This window comes from Mixophyes fleayi, chromosome 11 (assembly GCF_038048845.1).
Source record: "Mixophyes fleayi isolate aMixFle1 chromosome 11, aMixFle1.hap1, whole genome shotgun sequence".
NCBI classification, from domain to species: Eukaryota; Metazoa; Chordata; class Amphibia; order Anura; family Limnodynastidae; genus Mixophyes; species Mixophyes fleayi.
This window is the reverse complement of record NC_134412.1, coordinates 57,949,279-57,971,135: the sequence shown is the minus strand read 5'-3', so window position 1 is coordinate 57,971,135 and position 21,857 is coordinate 57,949,279.

The window sequence follows — 21,857 nt, the reverse complement described above, 5'->3', positions numbered from 1 at the left end:
ATCATTGAGTTGGACACAGTACTTTACACAGATGTCTTTGAATAGAGAAGTTACATTCCTGGCAATCCAGTTATCACTCTTCCCTAGGCACAATAGCACAGCTGAACACTCTCACTCTATGCAGAGTTCAAACACAGTCACCTGAATAAATGAACGCACACAGCAGGTAACAGGGCAAATCACTTGACTCTTGAATAAATGCAGCTACAGATTTCTATAGCAAATAGCACAACTTTCTTTGTAATCTCAAAATGGCTGCTCCTGATGGGCTCAATTGTATTCACACAAAATGGTCGGAAGCAAACTCAATTCTCACTGTTCAGCAGCTTTAATTTTCTTGTAGTTCTCTAACCTCTGACAGGAGTAGCAATTTGTTAGCTTAGCAAACATCTATATCACTTGAAGCAGGTCAAATTCAGTTTCTCAAAGGTAACCACCCTCTCTCCCTAATCTCTATTGCCCATGCAAAAGATATCTCAGTCCTGCACTAACAAAAGGGCATAACACAAATCCACATCTTCAGTACTCCCCACATTATCCCTAATTTATTCACTAGAAGACTAGTATCTCTGTCCACCAGCAAATAAGTAACATAACCAGCTATGCTAATCTGGAATTTCTCCACTCGAAAGATCCATGTTTGAACTGTCAATGGCTGCTGTTTTCTGCTCTGTACTAAATGGCAGCTTCAGACTCCTGTTCTTTCCCTCTTCACAGTGTCTCCCTCACTGCTTTGCTGCTGTCTCTCTCTGCTCCAGCTCTGATTTTTGTCCTCTCACAAACTCTGTAGAACTGATTTTGAGGTGTTAGGCGCAAAGCAAAGAAATGAAGCAACTTTGCACCCGGACAAACCATGTTACAATACAAGGGATACAAATTGACTTATTTTTTTTTGCATGCAAGGGAAATACTGGCAGTTTTTTTCATGTAGCACACAAATACTTGATAGGTTTATTTTTACACTGAAATTAAAGTTGATCTAAGACATGCCCTATCGCTACTATAAATCTGTCCCTACATTTTAAATTTACCTCCCCCTCCAATGCAACATGGTTTTGCCAAGGTGCACATTTGCTCCTTTTCTTTTCTTTCTTTTCTCTTTTCTTTGCTTTGTGCCTAACTCAAAATCAGGCCCTGTGTCTTCCTATCTTATCTTATCTGAGTTACCACACTTCTCTCTCACAAACTCTTACTCTGACCCCATTTCTCCCTTTGAGCAGGGTAACATCTTGCAGAAGAAACAGTGTAAGTAAATATGTAACTTTGTTTTATATCCTAGGTGAACTCACCTTCTAATGGCTCATCATCATGATGCTGACAGGTTGGTGGCAGTGGCAGCGTTTGATGTGAACCTGTGGATTTTACAATGGGAAGAGATGGATATTAATACATTTCATATAAATAATATTTGGAAGCAGTTAAATAAAAACATATTGGACCTGATTCATTAAGGGCTTCACACTGAGAGCAATGTGCCTTTGTGTTAAAACATACGGAAATCAGGTATATGAACGCCAGAATCCAACAAGGAACAGATCTGAAGCTACGTGTGGTGATGAATATGGGTGTAGGTCTGCTCTGTTCTATTACACAAGACACTGCAGGATATGTAAAATACATATGTAGAACATACACTCACAAAAATACGCACAGGAAAAAAAAATTCAGTTATTGTCACCTGCAAATAATATTGGCATTAATGATAAAACATTAAAAAATAAAAAAAGTTTTCCACCCCATCAAATACATGTATTAGTATGTTGTTAATGTCCACTGTACAAAAATACATATTAACAGCTGCTACTGATTGCAAACACATGTCCTAGCATGCATACTCAGCAATCATCACTAGTAATTAGCACTTAGACTAGACCTGTAGCTAGAGCAAGAGATACAGTTGAGAAACACTACCTGAGAGATGCCCAGAGATTGAATCGGATGCTGTTGCGTGCCCTAGAGTTTGGCATGCCCTTACAGCACATGGCCGCCTTCAGTATGTGATATGCGCTTTTAGAAATTCTCAATGAATCGCTTAACAGGGCCAGTCGTATTCACAGCAGCACATATAGAAGTTCACAGGTGTTTCTTCCTAGAAAAATGGATTTTGCAGCTTGCCTCTCCAAAAGCCTGTCATACACTGACATTATGCTTGTCGCATGCACAGAATTCTCCATAAAGCTGAAGCACACATTGTGATTCAGTCTTCCCACTAGCAGCAGAAGATCCTGCCTCTGTTATGTTCTTGCCCTTAGATTTGCCCTTATTCAAGATGGCCGTGATTGCCTCATGAAGTTTCCATCTTGGATCTCTGATTTAAACTTGCCCTTACAATAGCCCTTATCCAAGATGGCCAGAACTGTCTCAGGAAGATCTTCCATCTTGGATCTCATTTCCTGTTTGGGCCTAGAAAAGGCACTTCCTGTTATGCAGCCTTTGCTCGAGTATTGTGTTTGTGTCTGAACCAGATGCTTTCACAGATCCTTGCTTCCTTGTGATTTGGAATACAATTACTTGATACCTCTACAAGATATTTATCTTGTTGATACTTTGGACTTGCTTGCTGGACATTTAAGATGTATTTCTGTATCAAAATAAATCCTGTTTACTACAGAACTACCTGGCTATTGGGTTCCGTTTGTAATACCAGAAGTGTGACAGCCTCATTATGAAGCTCATGACCATCCTCAACTACTTGCTCCTATCTATATCTGTCCTCCTCCACACTGGCCCTAGACTGCTCCCCTCTCCTTCCTCTCGCCATCACAAATAACATAGAACAAACATAGGTGGGAAAAAAAACACTGACACTCATATCTCTGTCGCACCACACTTACACAAACATTACAGAGACAAAAAAAATCAAAATAAACAGCCAGCAACAAAGATGAGAACATACATAAATAACTATACAAGAGGTACAGAGGATTTAGCTCTCAGCAATCTTTTTAACTCCAATAGCACCACTCACCAAGCTCCTGCTCTCTCCACTACTCTATCTCACTCTAACTCCTACAACATCAATCAACTAATATGAGGAAGCCGACAGGCTTTTATAGTGTTGGTAAGGTCAAAACCATGCAAATGTTTAGCTTTCATCTTACAACCAATCAGAAGTGCTTATTGTTTTAAAATTGGTGTTTTTGCATCAAACTTTATGATTTATGCTTTTGTGGTGGTGTGAAAACCATTGCCAGTCATTGATGGCAATTTTATGTTTTACCCTCAAAATCACAGTATAATACATTTTGGCAATTAAAAGCGCCATTAATGTATGTCTGTCACGGGCACTAGGAGTCTTTGCCCAGGATATCACCAGATGATGTTCTTACCAGAGTAATATAGCTGGTACTATGGTCCTCTGGTAGCAGGGTGACAACGGAACAGGAGAATCAGCAGATGGTGAGAGAATGCTCAAGGAAAGTCTATGACTAGCAGCAACTGGTAATGACTTAGATGTATGTACACGAGGAACCAGATGGACAAGTAAACGTGAGGAGAGTCAGTGGTCTGCGTACAGCAAGTTGTACTACTGCTATAGTGAGGAGGAATGTCCAGGAGTAGAGAGGAGGTAGTGAAAGTCAGTGGTCTGCGTATAGCAAGTTGTACCACTGCTTATGTGAGAGGATACTTGAAACTGGTGCCAATGGGAGACAGGAGTCAGTGGTCTGCGTTCAGCAAGTTGTACCACTGCTTATGTGAGAGGATACTTGAAACTGGTGCCAATGGGAGACAGGAGTCAGTGGTCTGCGTTCAGCAAGTTGTACCACTGCTATATATATGTGAGGAGGGGCACGAGGAGATGAATGGAATACAGAGGATACACGGGGCACACGGAACCTGATCCCACGATGATAACCACAATACAATAATAACTGACAAGCGCTGCTTGAAGTATACAAAGTCACTATAGAGATCCAGGTAATAGGAAACAAAGTCAATAGTAACAATAGCTTCAGTAGATGGAAGACTCCGGAGATGAACACAACACAGTCCAGACGGATATGCAATACAATAGCAAAGTCAATGGAAAGTATGCATACCGCGGTTCAGGAGAGCAGGCTGTCAAGGAGAAGTGCAGGGATACCTGAACGGCTGAACGCCGGCAGGAGGAGAGACCACTGGAGGATGGAAGCGGTAATCAGGTTGGTGCAGCGCACGAAAGGTAACCGGTAATCAACGGAGCAATACTCAGGAAGCAGTAGTAAGTAAAACTGGAAACATGATGAACACGGGAGAGTTGAGGCTGTCTGGAATCCGGCAGAAGTAGCGAAGGCAGTGGAGGGGAGACACGCTGAACACAGAAGAGTAGAGACGGTCTGGAATCCGGCAGCAGTAGCAGATAGGAATCAGTGGAGAGCTGACACGATGAACACAGGAGAGTAGAGACGGTCTGGAACCCGGCAGTAGTAACGGAGGCAGTGGAGAGCAGACATGCTGAACACAGGAGAGTGAGGCGGTCTGGGATCCGGCAGCAGTAGCAGATAGGAATCAGCTGAGTGCAGACACGTGTCACTCACCGGACCGTGAGTGCCTCTTCCCGGACATTTAGGAACCGTGGCCGTCCACCATCCTGAGGGTCTGCGCATGCGCAGCCCTTTTCTATACTTCAGTGTATACCCCTTTAACTTAATTGGCAGATCAGGCAACCTCCCTATATTAAGCACCTGTGGTCACTACCACGTTGCCTGATCTTGGAGTCTCATTCCTCATGAGTCTCTGAAGGTGTTCCTGTATTACTTGTGTATTCAGTGCTGCTGATTCCTGTGGTTTCCAAACCACTTCTACTACTGTGGTTCCATACCACTTCTACCATCAACTGTATCATCATGACTGTTTGCTGATTCCTATCCGCTGCCTCCGTGCACTACAGTCTTCTACACCACTTCAACGTTATTTTATATCAATGTGACTGTTTGCTCATTGCTATCCGCTGCCTCCGTGCACTCCAGCTTTTACCTCACTCACCTGCTTCTCATCAAGTCTGTTTGCTGATTGCTATCCGCTGCCTCCGTGCACTACAGTCTCCTGCTTGCAACTCGCCTGTGTTTAACATCGTGACTGCCAGCTGACTACTATCCGCTGCCTCTGTGCACTACAGTCTCCTGCTTGCAACTCGCCTGTGTTCAACATCGTGACTGCCAGCTGACTACTATCCGCTGCCTCTGTGCACTACAGTCTCCTGCTTGCAACTCGCCTGTGTTCAACATCGTGACTGCCAGCTGATTACTATCCGCTGCCTCCGTGCACTACACTCTCATCTCATCTTTGCTGTGCCTTCCTCGAGACTGCCGCTTTTCATTACCATCTGCTTCACTTCGTGATCTACAGCTCCTGCCCTGCGCTGCACTCCTGTTTCTCATCGCTGTTGGTTCCTGTGGTTGCTACTGGTTACCTCCGTGTGCCGCTGAGTCCTGCCGCTGTGGTCAGCGCTATCGTCCATCTCCTGCTGATCCACTCTCCACGCCTTCACGTGTTCCACTGGCCTCTACCCTCCTGTCAGCATTGGATTTGTATCTCTTCTACTACCCTCTGCTGGATCATCTCCATTCTCCTGGGTTTCCTAGGAGTCCAGTTCCACGTGTTGCTGACTCCTGTGGATTCGTGTCCCTGTCGGTCTACTCACCTGTGCGCTGCACCTGCTAGACCGCTGCTTCTCCTATCCAGGGACTTCCTATCCAGTCGGCCTCCAGCCGCTCAGGTACCGCTGCAATCCCATCTGACTGCTACTGCTGAACCACGGTATGCATACTTCTCATTGACTGTGCTGTGTATTGCATATCTTGCTGGACTGTGTTTGGTTCTCTCTGGAGTCCGCTCTCCGCTGAGTCTATTGCCATCATTGACTGTGTTATCATTGTGCTGGACTACTTCAAGAGACTTTCTAGATTGCAGACCTGATCAGTCATTTACATATATATATACCTATATTGTGCATATTACTGTGGATCGTGTATAAGGTGCCTGTGTATATCCTGTGTTGCAGTCTTCCCCCGTGCACCTCCTCACATATATATGCAGTGGTACAACCTGCTACCGCAGACCACTGTCTACCTGGATACCTCCACTTGGATTCCATTCCTTCACTCAGACAGCGGTACAACTTGCTACTCGCAGACCGCTGACTCTCATCACCTCCTTGTTTCTGTTGGACATTCCTCCTCACTATAGCAGTGGTACAACTTGCTATCGCAGACCACTGACTACCTTCACGTGTCCTTGTCCATACAGTTCCTTGTGTATCATTACCTCATTATTACCAGTGTTGCTAGTCATAGACTTTCCTGAGCATCTCATCGGTCATCATTTCATGTTCCGTGATCACCCAGCTACCAGAGTACCCTATTACCATCTACATTGCTCTGGTAAGCCTACCATCTGGTGATCCCTGGGTAAAGACTCCTAGTGCCCGTGACAGTAAGATCAGGCCATGACAGACCCAGATGTGGAACCTACCGCCAAAGAGATGCTGCAACATCTGGTTAGCCGTGTGGAGCAACAGGACGCCCGCCAACAGCTGTTACTTCAGTGTTATCAGTCATTAACCTCCCAAGGAACATCTGGACAGACTGTGACAGCTACTACTGAAGCTCCTGTGCTTTCCTCCGTTTCCCCATTGCCATCCCAGGTGTCTATAGCTTCCACGCTTCACCTGCCTACTCCGTCAAAGTACGATGGAGACCCCAAAACTTGTAGGGGTTTCCTTAACCAATGTTCAGTCCATTTTGAGCTCCAACCTCAAAATTTTTCTACCCATCGTTCCAGAGTGGCCTATCTTATCTCTTTGTTTTCAGGACAAGCCCTGGCTTGGGCCTCCCCTCTGTGGGAGAGGAACGATCCAATATTACAAGATAGTGCCAAATTCATTTCTACATTCCGAAGTGTGTTCGATGAACCAGGTCGTGTGACCTCCGCTGCTTCCAGCATCCTCCGTCTGCGACAAGGATCTCATACTGTAGGCCAGTACGTCATTCAATTTAGGATCTTAGCCTCTGAACTTCAGTGGAACACTGAAGCCCTAGTTGCCGCCTTCTGGCAGGGGCTTTCCGATAAAATTAAAGATGCACTGACTACCCAAGAGCTTCCTTCGTCACTTGAAGATTTGATCTCTCTATGCCATCGTGTTGATATGAGATTTCGTGAAAGAGAGGCTGAGAAAACGACTTCTGCTAAAGCACCTTTTCGCTCTAACCCTCAATTTCGTCCAGTGTCACCCGCTGTGATTCCCATGGAGATTGGACGTTCCAAGTTATCTTCTGAGGAGAGGAAACGAAGAGTCAAGAATAGACTCTGTATCTATTGTGCTGATTCCACTCATGTCCTCAGCTCCTGCCCTAAGAGATCGGGAAATGCCAGGCCCTAACTGGTTCTGGAGAGGTGAAGTTAGGGTCCCTGGAGTCCTCTCCATCGTCTATGAAATCTAAAGTCTGCGCTTTTGATGTGACTATTTCCTTTGCTACCAAAACCTTTGAGTCACAGGCATTGATTGATTCCGGAGCAGCAGGAAATTTTATTTCCAAATCGTTAGTTAATCAATGGTCTCTACCAATGATTACCTTAAAAACTCCCATTACTGTGACGGCTATCGATGGATCACGTCTCATCAACGGTCTCATCACCCAGAGTACGTCTCCAGTAACCCTTCAGATTGGTGCTCTGCATCATGAAGAGATATCGTTTTTAATTCTTCCTGTTACGACAAGTCCGATTGTCCTAGGCCTTCCATGGCTTCAGTGTCACTCTCCCCAGATTGACTGGCGCACCCCTCAAGTCACGTCTTGGGGGCCTGAATGTCACCATCATTGCCTTTCCCAAGTCATTCCTCTCAAGGTACAGCAAGCTTCCATCTCAGCTATTTCACCGGGACTCCCCCCTCAATATGCTTCATTTACCGATGTTTTTGATAAAGCTCAGTCTGAACGTCTTCCTCCTCATCGTTCTTGGGATTGTCCGATTGATCTTCTTCCTGGCAAGACTCCTCCCAGAGGCCGGGTCTATCCACTCTCGTTACCTGAAACTCAAGCGACATCTGAATATATACGGGAGAACCTCCAGCGTGGGTTCATTCGACCTTCCACCTCGCCCGCTGGAGCTGGGTTCTTCTTTGTCAAAAAGAAGGATGGATCATTACGCCCTTGTATAGATTTTCGTGGACTCAATGCCATTACTATCAAGAACCGGTATCCCATTCCGTTGATCACTGAGCTATTTGACCGCATCAAGGGAGCCCGTATTTTTACTAAGTTGGATCTTCGTGGTGCTTACAATTTAATCAGAATCCGTTCCGGTGACGAATGGAAGACGGCGTTTAACACCAGAGACGGGCATTACGAATATCTGGTAATGCCTTTCGGGCTATGTAATGCCCCCGCTGTTTTTCAGGGCTTCATTAATGAGATTTTTCGGGACTTATTATATGTATGTGTCGTCGTCTACCTGGACGACATATTGATTTTTTCACAGGACCTGCCTTCTCACCACCAACATGTGGCAGAAGTCCTCTCCAGGCTACGGAAAAATTCATTGTTCTGTAAATTAGAAAAATGTTCATTCGAATTACCCCAGATTCCATTCTTGGGGTATATTGTTTCCGGAGTTGGTCTGAAGATGGATCCTGACAAAGTAAATGCTGTACTACATTGGCCCCAGCCAACTACTCTTCGTGCCATCCAGCGTTTTTTAGGTTTTGCCAATTACTATAGACGCTTCATTCAAGATTTTTCTTCCATTGCATCTCCTATTGTGGCCCTGACTCGTAAAGGGGCTAATCCTAAGCAATGGTCTACTGAGGCTATTCAAGCCTTTCAAACATTAAAAGAGTCCTTCTCTTCGGCTCCAATCCTTCGTCAGCCTGATGTGACACTCCCCTTCTTCCTAGAAGTAGATGCCTCTAATGTGGGCTTAGGAGCTATTCTCTCCCAACGCTCGGAACAGCAAAAATTCCACCCTTGTGCCTTCTATTCTCGGGGTCTCCTACCCGCAGAGAAGAATTATACCATCGGAGACAAGGAATTACTGGCTATCAAAGCCGCATTAGAGGAATGGAGATACTTGTTGGAGGGAGCTCGCCATCCGGTGACGATCTTCACGGATCATAAGAACTTGTCATATCTCCAGTCTGCCCAATGCTTGAACCCTCGTCAAGCAAGATGGTCTCTTTTCTTTTCCCGTTTTGAATTAATAATTACCTTCAAACCAGCTGCCAAGAACAAAAAAGCTGATGCCTTATCTAGAGCCTTTGCTACGTCCTCTGATATAGAAGAGGTTTCCAACCATACCATTCTAGACCCCAAATGTATCTCACTGGCTGCTTCATCCACCAAAACGCTACCATTTGGGAAGACCCTCGTGCCTTCTACTCTAAGGAGGAAAATCCTTTCGTGGTTCCATGCCTCTCGTTTTTCTGGACACGCCGGTGAACACAAGACTTTTGAGATCCTCTCTCGAAGTTACTGGTGGCCTTCAATGAGGAGAGACGTCAAAGAGTTCATTGCTTCCTGTGAATTATGTTCGCAATTCAAATCTTCCCGCAGAACCCCAGCAGGGTTGCTGCGACCACTACCCATTCCGTCCAAACCATGGACCCATATTAGTATGGATTTCGTTACTGACTTACCACCTAGTAAGAACCATAACACTATTTGGGTGGTAGTGGACAGATTTTCGAAGATGGCTCATTTCATCCCTCTGTCTGGTTTGCCTTCCTCGTCTATCCTGGCTGAACATTTCATTAAAGAGATCTTCCGTATCCATGGATGTCCATCTGAGATTGTGTCTGATAGAGGAGTACAATTCGTGTCCAGATTCTGGCGAGCCCTTTGTAAAACCTTGGGCATACGATTAGCACTCTCATCTTCTTACCATCCACAATCCAATGGACAAACCGAACGTGTCAATCAAGATCTTGAGACTTTTATAAGGATATTTTCATCAGCCAATCAAGACAACTGGGTAGAGTTACTCCCTTGGGCTGAGTTCGCCCATAACAACATGTACCATGAGTCATCATCCAAAACTCCATTCTTTGTGGTCTACGGTCACCATCCGTCTTTTCCGGAATTTCCTGCCCTCCCGCCCACCCAAGTTCCTGCGGTGGAGACTGTTTGTCAGACCTTTAAAAATATCTGGTCTCAGGTTAGAACCTGTTTAAAGAAGACATCTGTCAAATATAAATCTTTCGCTGATAAGAAGAGGCGGGCTATTCCACCACTAAAAATTGGAGATCGTGTCTGGTTATCCACAAAAAATATTCGTTTGAAGGTTCCATCCATGAAATTCGCCCCTCGTTTTATTGGTCCATATAGGATCATTCAAGTTATCAATCCAGTATGTGTGAAACTCCTTCTTCCTAAGAGTCTTCGGATTTCTAATGCCTTCCATGTATCTTTGCTCAAACCTCTTATTATCAACCGTTTTTCAACTCCTCCCTCAGCTCCGCAGCCAGTTCAAGTCCATCAGGAGGAGGATTTTGAGATTACCGAGGTACTAGATGCAAAAATTTCGCGAGGAGTCCTCCACTTCCTCGTTCATTGGAAGGGCTTTGGTCCTGAGGAGCGCTCTTGGATCAAAGCTGAAGATCTTAATGCTCCTGCCCTTTTGAAGAAGTTTTACTCCAAAAATCCGGACAAGCCCGGTTCCAGGCGTTCTGTGCCCACCTTTAAAAGGGGGGGTACTGTCACTCACCGGACCGTGAGTGCCTCTTCCCGGACATTTAGGAACCGTGGCCGTCCACCATCCTGAGGGTCTGCGCATGCGCAGCCCTTTTCTATACTTCAGTGTATACCCCTTTAACTTAATTGGCAGATCAGGCAACCTCCCTATATTAAGCACCTGTGGTCACTACCACGTTGCCTGATCTTGGAGTCTCATTCCTCATGAGTCTCTGAAGGTGTTCCTGTATTACTTGTGTATTCAGTGCTGCTGATTCCTGTGGTTTCCAAACCACTTCTACTACTGTGGTTCCATACCACTTCTACCATCAACTGTATCATCATGACTGTTTGCTGATTCCTATCCGCTGCCTCCGTGCACTACAGTCTTCTACACCACTTCAACGTTATTTTATATCAATGTGACTGTTTGCTCATTGCTATCCGCTGCCTCCGTGCACTCCAGCTTTTACCTCACTCACCTGCTTCTCATCAAGTCTGTTTGCTGATTGCTATCCGCTGCCTCCGTGCACTACAGTCTCCTGCTTGCAACTCGCCTGTGTTTAACATCGTGACTGCCAGCTGACTACTATCCGCTGCCTCTGTGCACTACAGTCTCCTGCTTGCAACTCGCCTGTGTTCAACATCGTGACTGCCAGCTGACTACTATCCGCTGCCTCTGTGCACTACAGTCTCCTGCTTGCAACTCGCCTGTGTTCAACATCGTGACTGCCAGCTGATTACTATCCGCTGCCTCCGTGCACTACACTCTCATCTCATCTTTGCTGTGCCTTCCTCGAGACTGCCGCTTTTCATTACCATCTGCTTCACTTCGTGATCTACAGCTCCTGCCCTGCGCTGCACTCCTGTTTCTCATCGCTGTTGGTTCCTGTGGTTGCTACTGGTTACCTCCGTGTGCCGCTGAGTCCTGCCGCTGTGGTCAGCGCTATCGTCCATCTCCTGCTGATCCACTCTCCACGCCTTCACGTGTTCCACTGGCCTCTACCCTCCTGTCAGCATTGGATTTGTATCTCTTCTACTACCCTCTGCTGGATCATCTCCATTCTCCTGGGTTTCCTAGGAGTCCAGTTCCACGTGTTGCTGACTCCTGTGGATTCGTGTCCCTGTCGGTCTACTCACCTGTGCGCTGCACCTGCTAGACCGCTGCTTCTCCTATCCAGGGACTTCCTATCCAGTCGGCCTCCAGCCGCTCAGGTACCGCTGCAATCCCATCTGACTGCTACTGCTGAACCACGGTATGCATACTTCTCATTGACTGTGCTGTGTATTGCATATCTTGCTGGACTGTGTTTGGTTCTCTCTGGAGTCCGCTCTCCGCTGAGTCTATTGCCATCATTGACTGTGTTATCATTGTGCTGGACTACTTCAAGAGACTTTCTAGATTGCAGACCTGATCAGTCATTTACATATATATATACCTATATTGTGCATATTACTGTGGATCGTGTATAAGGTGCCTGTGTATATCCTGTGTTGCAGTCTTCCCCCGTGCACCTCCTCACATATATATGCAGTGGTACAACCTGCTACCGCAGACCACTGTCTACCTGGATACCTCCACTTGGATTCCATTCCTTCACTCAGACAGCGGTACAACTTGCTACTCGCAGACCGCTGACTCTCATCACCTCCTTGTTTCTGTTGGACATTCCTCCTCACTATAGCAGTGGTACAACTTGCTATCGCAGACCACTGACTACCTTCACGTGTCCTTGTCCATACAGTTCCTTGTGTATCATTACCTCATTATTACCAGTGTTGCTAGTCATAGACTTTCCTGAGCATCTCATCGGTCATCATTTCATGTTCCGTGATCACCCAGCTACCAGAGTACCCTATTACCATCTACATTGCTCTGGTAAGCCTACCATCTGGTGATCCCTGGGTAAAGACTCCTAGTGCCCGTGACAACACGATGAACACAGGAGAGTTGAAGTGGTCTGGAAACCACAATCGTAGTAGACAGGAATAAGCTGGAGCTGAATACACGAGGAAACACAGGAACACCTTCAGAGGCTCACGGGGAATGAGACTCCAAGATCAGGCAATTAGGCAATGATCACAGGTGGTTTAAATAGGGAGGGTTGCCTGATCATCCAATTAATTAAAAGCAACAGGTACTGAAGGTTTCATTAGGACTGCACATGCGCAGACCCTCAGGATGGCGGACGGCCACGGTTCCTGAACACAGGAGAAATAGTACTCACAGTCCGGTGAGTGACAATGTCGAACTGCAGTGATTAGCGCATACTTGCCAACATTGGCATCAAGCTGTCCATCATGGGGGCGTTGCCATGAGATTTGCATCATTAGGCCCAGCCCCCTTTCAGACGCTGTCAATTTCGCCTTATCACAGCAGGGGTGTAGCCAGGATGACACATTTAGCCCCACCCCCACCTACTTTACCAACAAATGGGGCATGATCCAGGAGGTTGCTCTGCTTTCGTAGGTGTCCGGGAGAGCTGCCAAAAATTTGTATGTCTCCCTGACATTCCAGGAGAGTAGTCAACTATGGATTAGTGTAGTAGATGTAGGAGGAGACTCACGGAGATGTGGGTTCAGGTCATCACTTACTGTACATGCAGATTTAAGATGTCACTTTTCACTTTGCTGCAATAATGGCTGCGCCATCCCCAGCAATGTGACATCACAGAACTCATCTTTTTATATTATCTGTTGGCTTCAACTGCTACTAGCATCCTTATTTGCATTTGCATCAATACCAAACAGCATAGTTCTTAGATTATTTCAGGTCCTTTTTACTATAGCCAGAGGTTATCAGCAAAAAAAGACCTTGTTACTATTTAATATCAGGTGACCTCCTGACTCCCAATTATCATGCACAGACTGCCTCAGTCAGTGTAACCTACAGCTGCTTTGCCTGAGCAAAGATAAAACTGTATATATAACATGAGCTCATTTCAATGTATCATATTTTCAAGTTTTTAAAGATCTGGAACATGATAAACATTTTAATCCTTGTCACTTAATCCCACAGTTGCTAAGCAATCAGCAGAAGGAGTGTGTTTTTGTTGTGTAGCTAACAGAAATCTTCATCCTTTCCCTGAACCCAGGAATTCAACCAGAGGACTGGACAGATGTTTCAACAATCTGACAACTGTCTCAGTTTTAGGACACGAAAGAAAACCAGTTTAAAATGAGCATGAAAATGCAAAACAAATAAATTCATAAGAGACACGGAAAATTAGAGTTAGGGTCACATGAGTTTAATAACCGGAATACATGAAAGGATATAAAATGCTTGTGATAGCCTTGCTGCAGGCATACTGTATGAAAACCTCACTCTCCTGCCAGATATTTTATTGGTAACTATTACTAGCAGCATAACTACCGCCATGGTAGTCTATGCGGCTGTGGAGCTCTTCAATGAGCATTCAACCTCTCATGACGCCCTGCTATGTTCTTCTGAGCATGCACTCGGATCTGGCGCATGGGCAGTGGAGGTCCACATGCTGACATCCACCCATGTTCAAAAGAGCACAGCAGGGGCCTCTGTAGCGGCTATACCGACCATGCAAAAAACAACAACTTTGTTATGGGGATGGGCAATTGCTAGTTACGCCCCTGTCATTTACTATAATACAGTTATTTTATTGGTCTCTTATCAATCTGATTCATCTCTGAGAGGACTAGATCTGCTCACTTTATTTTCAAGCACTTGAACTTGCATCATAAAGATGGTGTTGCGTAGTTGAGTGGACAGATTATAAAGCACTACTATTATATACTTATTGTTCTCTAGCAAGTAAGGATGATCTGAAAAGTCAGAATGTATATGGAAGCACAGACATTGGGAGGTGAGACAGTTAGCAAAGTATATATATATATATATATATATATATATATATATATATATATATATATATGTATGTATAATATATGCTTAATTTGCACTATCCAGCAGTGCCTCCATACGTACCCTCAGCCGGGAGGCGTCACGATTCAACCGAGTCCTGGTGGGATGGTCACACACACAGGTCCAATAAGGCCAGTGCATTTAATCACTATCTACTGTGGTGCTCAGACATCTTTAAGAAGCTTTCTGGTAGAGGTCCCAGCATATTGTAAGTTCTGTGACAATGTTGCTTATAGCAAATAGTAAAGGTATCAGTTTGGGAAACCCCACCAAAGGGCTAGCAGAGGGTTTAAAACAAGAGTTAATATAAGATTGGATAACCCAGTTAGTTACAAATCTCAGCTTGGGCAGTGGGACCATTATAAGTTATGTATCATGTAGAAAATGATGGTTCTATAAATAATAGACACTTGATTTACATATAATACTTAAAGGGTATTTTTTATCTAGCTGTTCGCATTATTTATTATGTTTAGCCATTTTATTTATTCAAATGTAATGTGTGTGATCTTAAATAGTAAATAGGCAATTAAAAATAAAATGTATTTGGATTCTCCAGAAATGCCTTGTTTTGGGTGATGGTCCAGCCCTGCATATCTCTGACCTGGGAGAGATATTTACAGGTACTGTTTCTTTAATTTTGGTAACTATCTAAAATATATCAACTGTATTACTTCTGTGTTATTAAAATGGTACAGGCCTTTAACGACTCTGAGCCCCTGTGCAGTGGTATTGTACAACATTATATGGCAGACATGCAGATTAGACTGTCAAGGTACAATACCGGTAAATATTTTATATATGCCTCATTAACTATCTTAATCAACCTTTGCTTTAGTCAGATATTTTTTCTTCTTTTGGCAGTTGCAAACCACAGCGGTGATATATATAGACGCTAATAAAAACACACCGTGCCAGAAATTCTATACTCTTAAAAGGTTAACTCTGAGCCAATTTAGCATTATAGTTCATGGGGCTAAGGCTACAGTATGTTGTAAATTTCAGTTAATATTATAGCTAATTTGCTTCACATTCTCTGAACTTTCAGACAATTTCCCCGGATATGAATGATGTCACCTCACTTTGAACATCCTGGAAAGCAATCAGTACTTTCATCCGGACATGTGTCTGGTATCACGGATTGAACACAGCAGACCTGATGCAGCATTTTAAAAGCCTGCTCATTAAATGTAACTATTGGAGCAAGAGGCACGATTGTTTAACATACGCTCTAACTAATCCCATTCTAAGTGATCACCTAGCATTCCTTCCATTATCTCAATGCATCTCAATGTCAAAAGCAGAAGAGGACCATGGCAATCTGCCCAATAGGGATTTATTATGCCTCACGAGTGTAAATCCAGTTTCTGTAAGCCAAAATATGTCACTCTGCCTTAGTGTAATAAATTCTTTTTAATAGTAGTGCAGAAGTCATCTTCTAATTACTACTGTTGAGAAGAATCTACTATGTCCTTAGATTAATGCGTCCATACACCTCAACATGGTGGACATTCAGATAGCTTTAACCACCCTGCCCCGCCAATATAGTATCATTATCTCTGTATTTTCATAGTCAAAAGAAAACAACATCTGAAATATATTGTGATCTATTTTGCTATAAATATATCAAACATTCATTTTTGGATTGAAGACAAAGGGGGTATTCTGAAGCTGGAGATGCTGAATAATGATATTAAACTGTAGCTTATAAGGTTGTTATCAATGATACATTTTAATAATTATATAAAAATGTCATGTTATTGAACAAAGGTGAGCTTTTTTTTTATCGAAAAATGCAAAACAACTAATAAAAGAGACACATTTCACTACTAAAATACTAAGGTATAATAAAGTACATCCTCGGTATGGTCAAGAACGAGTAATTTAGTGACCTAATATAAATGAAAACAAAAAACACAGATAATATCTGCAGCTCTCATTCCTGGGTCAGGATTTGCTTAAGTTGTTAAGTGGAAATGATATTCGGATCCCAGATGGATGGTTGTCTCAGGCCTAATGCTATCAGTAGGGTCACTAGTATAATTTGATTCACAAGCAATTATGGGAGTACAGAGAATACTTGCAAGCACTAATGCACCTGTCTTACCACACAGTGCTAAAATAAACACACACTGATATCTTGTATTTGCATGGCCTGTTTGAGCAGACCCGTTCATCATCATCATCATCATCATCAACATTTATTTATATAACGCCAGCAGATTCTGTAGCACTTTACAATTTGAAATAAACTGTAATAAAACAATACTGGTAATACATACAGAGAGGAAAGAGGGCCATGCTCACAAGCTTACAATATATGGGACAATGGTTTGGTACACAAGGGTAAGTGCTGCATCATATTGAATATTGTTCCAGCTAGAATGCAAAGGTTACAAAGTATTTAGTGTACTGTATGCTAGGTCACACAACTATGATGGTCAGAGGGTTGTTGTCTTGTGTTAGCTGTGTAGAATGTGGTAATAAGGTAACCTAGGGAGATTAACATTTTGTGAATTCTGGTTTTGCAACTAAAATGTGCATGGGTACAAAAACACGCACACCATAAAGCTTATACTTTATAACACCAACATTTCTAAGAATAAAAGTCAACCAATGTGGTTAACTAAGAAAGTATTAGAGATAATGAAGAACGTTTTAAAATATTTAAAACTAGAAGGCATTGCAGTTTTTTTTACAGAAAATAGAAGAAATGTGGCTAAATATTAAATCAGGGTAGCAAAGAGGGAAGCTTTTTCAATTACATAAACAGCAAGAAAAAAAGTATCTCATAATATTGGTCCTCTATAACATAAGTTAAGAAAAATAATTATAGATGATAAAGAGAAAGATAATGTTTTAAATGTTTTTTCGTTGGCTGCATTAACAAAGCTGGAAAAAAACGGCAGGAAGTAGGTTTTGCGGCAACAAACTGAACACACCATTAAATAATACGTCTAACACAGGAGGGTGTACACTTACAGGGGCGCACAGAGGATTTGTCAGGGGGGGTTTCCTCCACCCCCGAAAAAAAAACAAAAAACCTAGAGACCTGCCGCGCATGCGCCCGCGCCGCGTCTGCTGTATACTACAGTGCCGATATGCAGGGCACTTTTTCAGCGGAGGGGGGGGGGATTCTGGAGACCCAGAAACCCCCCCTGTGCGCACCACTGACTTACTCTTAAACAAAATTGAGACAGATAAAGCACCTGGCACAGATGACATACACAAAAGTGTTCTAAAGGAACTAGTTTCAGTAGTTGATGACCACCATTAAATATGGTTTGTTATTTGCTAAGTTTCAAACTCAATCCTGGTATTGCAATTGATGTCATATATTTGGCTTTTACATATATGACAGAATTCAATCTAGTCATAAAATATATGTACATGTGTAGAGAAGTGGTTGAAAGAAAGAAGATAAAGCTTAGTTATAAATGAAACATATTTAGATTGGATTAGCTAATAGTAGTGTGCCTAAGACATTAGTAGTCCTTTCAATCTTATTATTAATTACCTTGAAGATGGCCTAGAATATAAGGTGCTAATAATTTCTGATGACATTAAGTTATCTAAGGTTATTACCACAGCAGAATAGCATCCTGCTGTAGAAAGATTTAGACAAAGTGGCACATATTGTTTGTTTATTTTGTAAAAAGGTGTCTTAGATGTGATTAAAATTATTTGTAGAAATATATCCATGGTCAATACAAAAACTTCCATTCCAAGGGTAAGGGGTCAGCAGTTGTGAATGTAAAAAAGAAGATTTCACAATCAAAATTGAACTTTTTATTTACTGTATGTTACGGCTAATGGCTATACACTTGCAGAACAAGGAGTAGAGGTCTTCACCTATAGCAGCCGCCTCTGCCGTAGAGCTCATTGCGCTCACAGGTACACAGATGACCCCAGGACTTAAACTCTGATGTAGTGCAAGTTCTTGAATTACCGCCGCACAGAACAGGAGGAGGAGGCTGAAGGTAGCGATGTTCAGAAACAGGCCGGGATCTAAGGACTAAGGCAATAAGCGTATCCAAATAACAAGGCAGAGGTCAGGGCAATAAGCACACAATCAAGGTTCAATAAACAAACCAAGGTTCATGCACAAAAATTCAATCTAAGATTCAACAGAACAGGTCAGCTATCTGGTACAGAAACGCTATAACTGACAGAGAGGCTAAGCTCTCCCTGCCTTATATACAGGAGTGGACCAATGGCAGCCTAGGACAAGCCCTGACTTTCAGCACATACAGCTGCCTAAATAATGCAACAAGCCCCAAGGGCTAATGAAAATAATGAACTAAATATGTGCAGTCTAACACCGGGATGCGGCGCTACATTTAAGCTGGTGTCTAGGAGACGGTCGGGATGACGTCACTGGAAGTGACGTGGCTGGTATGTGAGTTGTGGCGGGTTGTGCAGATTGCCAGCAGTTACCGTAGGGAATACTTCTCATTTTCCTCACACCTCTACGGGGTGCAAGGAAAAATATGCAGAGATTCCAGTTATAACATTGGCGCAAGGTGTCTCTGAGGCTGTTCCAGAGACACCCATCCATGAATTGAATCTCCCCTTAGGACTGTGCTTTGTGAGGATCTGCTTCAATGACGGCTACAGATGAAAGGTGACAGTGCACCTCATCACTGGCATTTTCAGCATCATCATCTTACACAGCAAAGTCATAGTGTATGATGCAACACTCTTATATGATACTTACTGCACAGTCAGCACTTCTGCTAAAGGTCAAGACAATCATGACTAAGAGATCTCACCGGCAGCGGCATCACCTTACACTACAGAAGCATAGTGGGTGATGAAACACTCTTATATAACACTTACTGTGCACTCAGCACTTCTGCTAAAGGTCAAGTTAATCAGGACTAAGAGACCTCACCTGTATGCTGCCTTTATAAAGCGCTCGCTGCTATGAAGCTTTGCACGTGTAAAGTTGGATATGCATTACATTGTTTTTGCTTTAAAGAGTCTTGTTTTTTTGCCTGTTCATCTTCTTCAGCTTTGTTCTCATTATTCTACTTTTTTCACACCGTCAGCTTCAGCTTCTCAACTCACAATTCGTCTATCTCCAACACATTGACTTCAGCTACTCTAACATGATTCTGCTTTCTGCTACCCATCAACTTCAGCTTTGTCCCTTACGACTCTTCTCAGAACTAAGCAGATTGACTAGGTGTTGTGTTGTGGTGTGTCTCTAATAGCTCCCTCATCCAAGCGGTTCTTTTCAGGAAACAACCAGCAACATGACCCCCTATTACGTGCGCCATTTGGTGCAGTTGAAGTTTTTCTCTACTGTGGTTAATTCCGCTTTAAAAAGTCCTTCTCCGCCACAGTGCACAAGGGAGATTGCAAAGTATGTCTCATTAAAAGTATAGAATGACATAATATATAAACTATACAAATGGCACTGGTAAAAAATATATGGCACTATATAAAAATCAGACTAACCATAATGAACAAATAGTTAAAGAAAAAGGACTTGTCTAACTACAACTACTAATGTAATAAACAGTGGATTTAGTCACTGAATTGAATCACATTCAAGTAATTAAAGTACTGTTAGTCTAATTCAAAAACTATTAAATCAGTTATGCTTCAATTGTAAATTCAGCATCGAAGTTAGATACTGTTGGGAAGATTATTTTGGTGTGTGTAACAACTTGTTTTACTCAATAAAATTATCTTTGCAAGACTCAGAAACTTCATTTTAAGTGGATAAGTGGAAAAAAAAAAGATTTTACACACCAGGCTTCCGTCATTCGCAGAATATTAAATAGAAAAAAACAGCAAACATTCATACAAATATTCACAAATATTAATATAAATCATATACACCATTTCCGAGGCATAGCACTAATAGGTTAGCTGCAGCAAAACAAAAAAACTAAATAAAATCTGAGACTGTCTCATAGGAGATATTAGTACATACTGTTTGTAGAGTATCTATAGCTGTATCAGTCCAAGGGGTATATTTACTAAACTGCGGGTTTGAAAAAGTGGACATGTTGCCTATAGCAACCAATCAGATTCTAGCTTTCATTTATTTAGCGCATTCTACAAAATGACAGCTTGAATCTGATTGGTTGCTATAGGCAACATCACTTTTTCAATCCCGCAGTTTAGTAAATATATCGCTAAGTGAAGTAAGCTACAATGTTAAGTATTGTATTATTTGTCAAACTTAAATAAAACAAGACTGCTTGTCTTTATAATATTCTTATATTTTAACAAACTATGACAAGTGTCCTATTGGTACATATATACAATCACTTTGCAGTTTTTGCATACTGATTAATGTAGTGTTTTTTTCAGCTGTCTTGAAACGGAATTAGCTAGAAATCTAATAAAAGTTGATTTCTACACTTTTTTTAGGTTTATCAAAATTTCTCCACGCAACAAATTAAAACTCTTTTACATTCATGAGATTTTGCTTTTTCTAATTCATTTCAATAAACCATTATTTTTAATGAAATTTCCAGCAAGTATGCCACATATAGAAAACACAATTGAAATGAATGGACCCATTGAAATGGATCGGAAAAGCTCTGCAAATGTATGAATATTTTTTTTTCATCTCACTCATCTGATCCTTTATATATTCCCTGTGATCTATTTAACACTGGAGAAATCCATGATTGCAGTGATTTTGCAATGTCTGGGCAAATAAGTATGTGAGGTTTGGAAAACTGGCGATATATAAGTTGATTTGACTTTATATTATAGTAGATTATAACAAGTAACTCATCATCCTTAATATTCTATTACATAGGACAGAGTGAGAGTGTTTGAGAAATCAGAATATTGCAGTGATGATGAAGGGTATTAAAGAAAGACAGAAAGAGCTGTAAGAAATAGGACAATGTTGTACAAGGGCCAATAAGGAAATAGAGAAAGAAAGAAAAATGGGAATTTATGACATTAAAGTAGTGTAAGAGAAGGCGAAGTAGAAAATATACTGTGTCTCTGATTTCACAAGAACTGGACTTCCAACATATTATTAACACATTCAACAATAGAAGATTCCGTAAAACAGCTAAGACTGAAATATTTGGAATGTCTTTTAATCATAGTATCATATATACATTTATAGGGATCTCCACCGGTGATCGAAGCGGAAATTTAGACTGGCTGGTATGGAAAATGTAATGGGAATGTAAGTGAATTGAATTTGATACTTTTCCACTGAAAAAAGCCGTAGTGGAAGTGGCGGTGTAGGATACCACCATATACATTCCCACTTCCATCACTGATCTCCACAGAGTTTACTAAATCAACCCTTCGTGGATTCCCCATTTTAT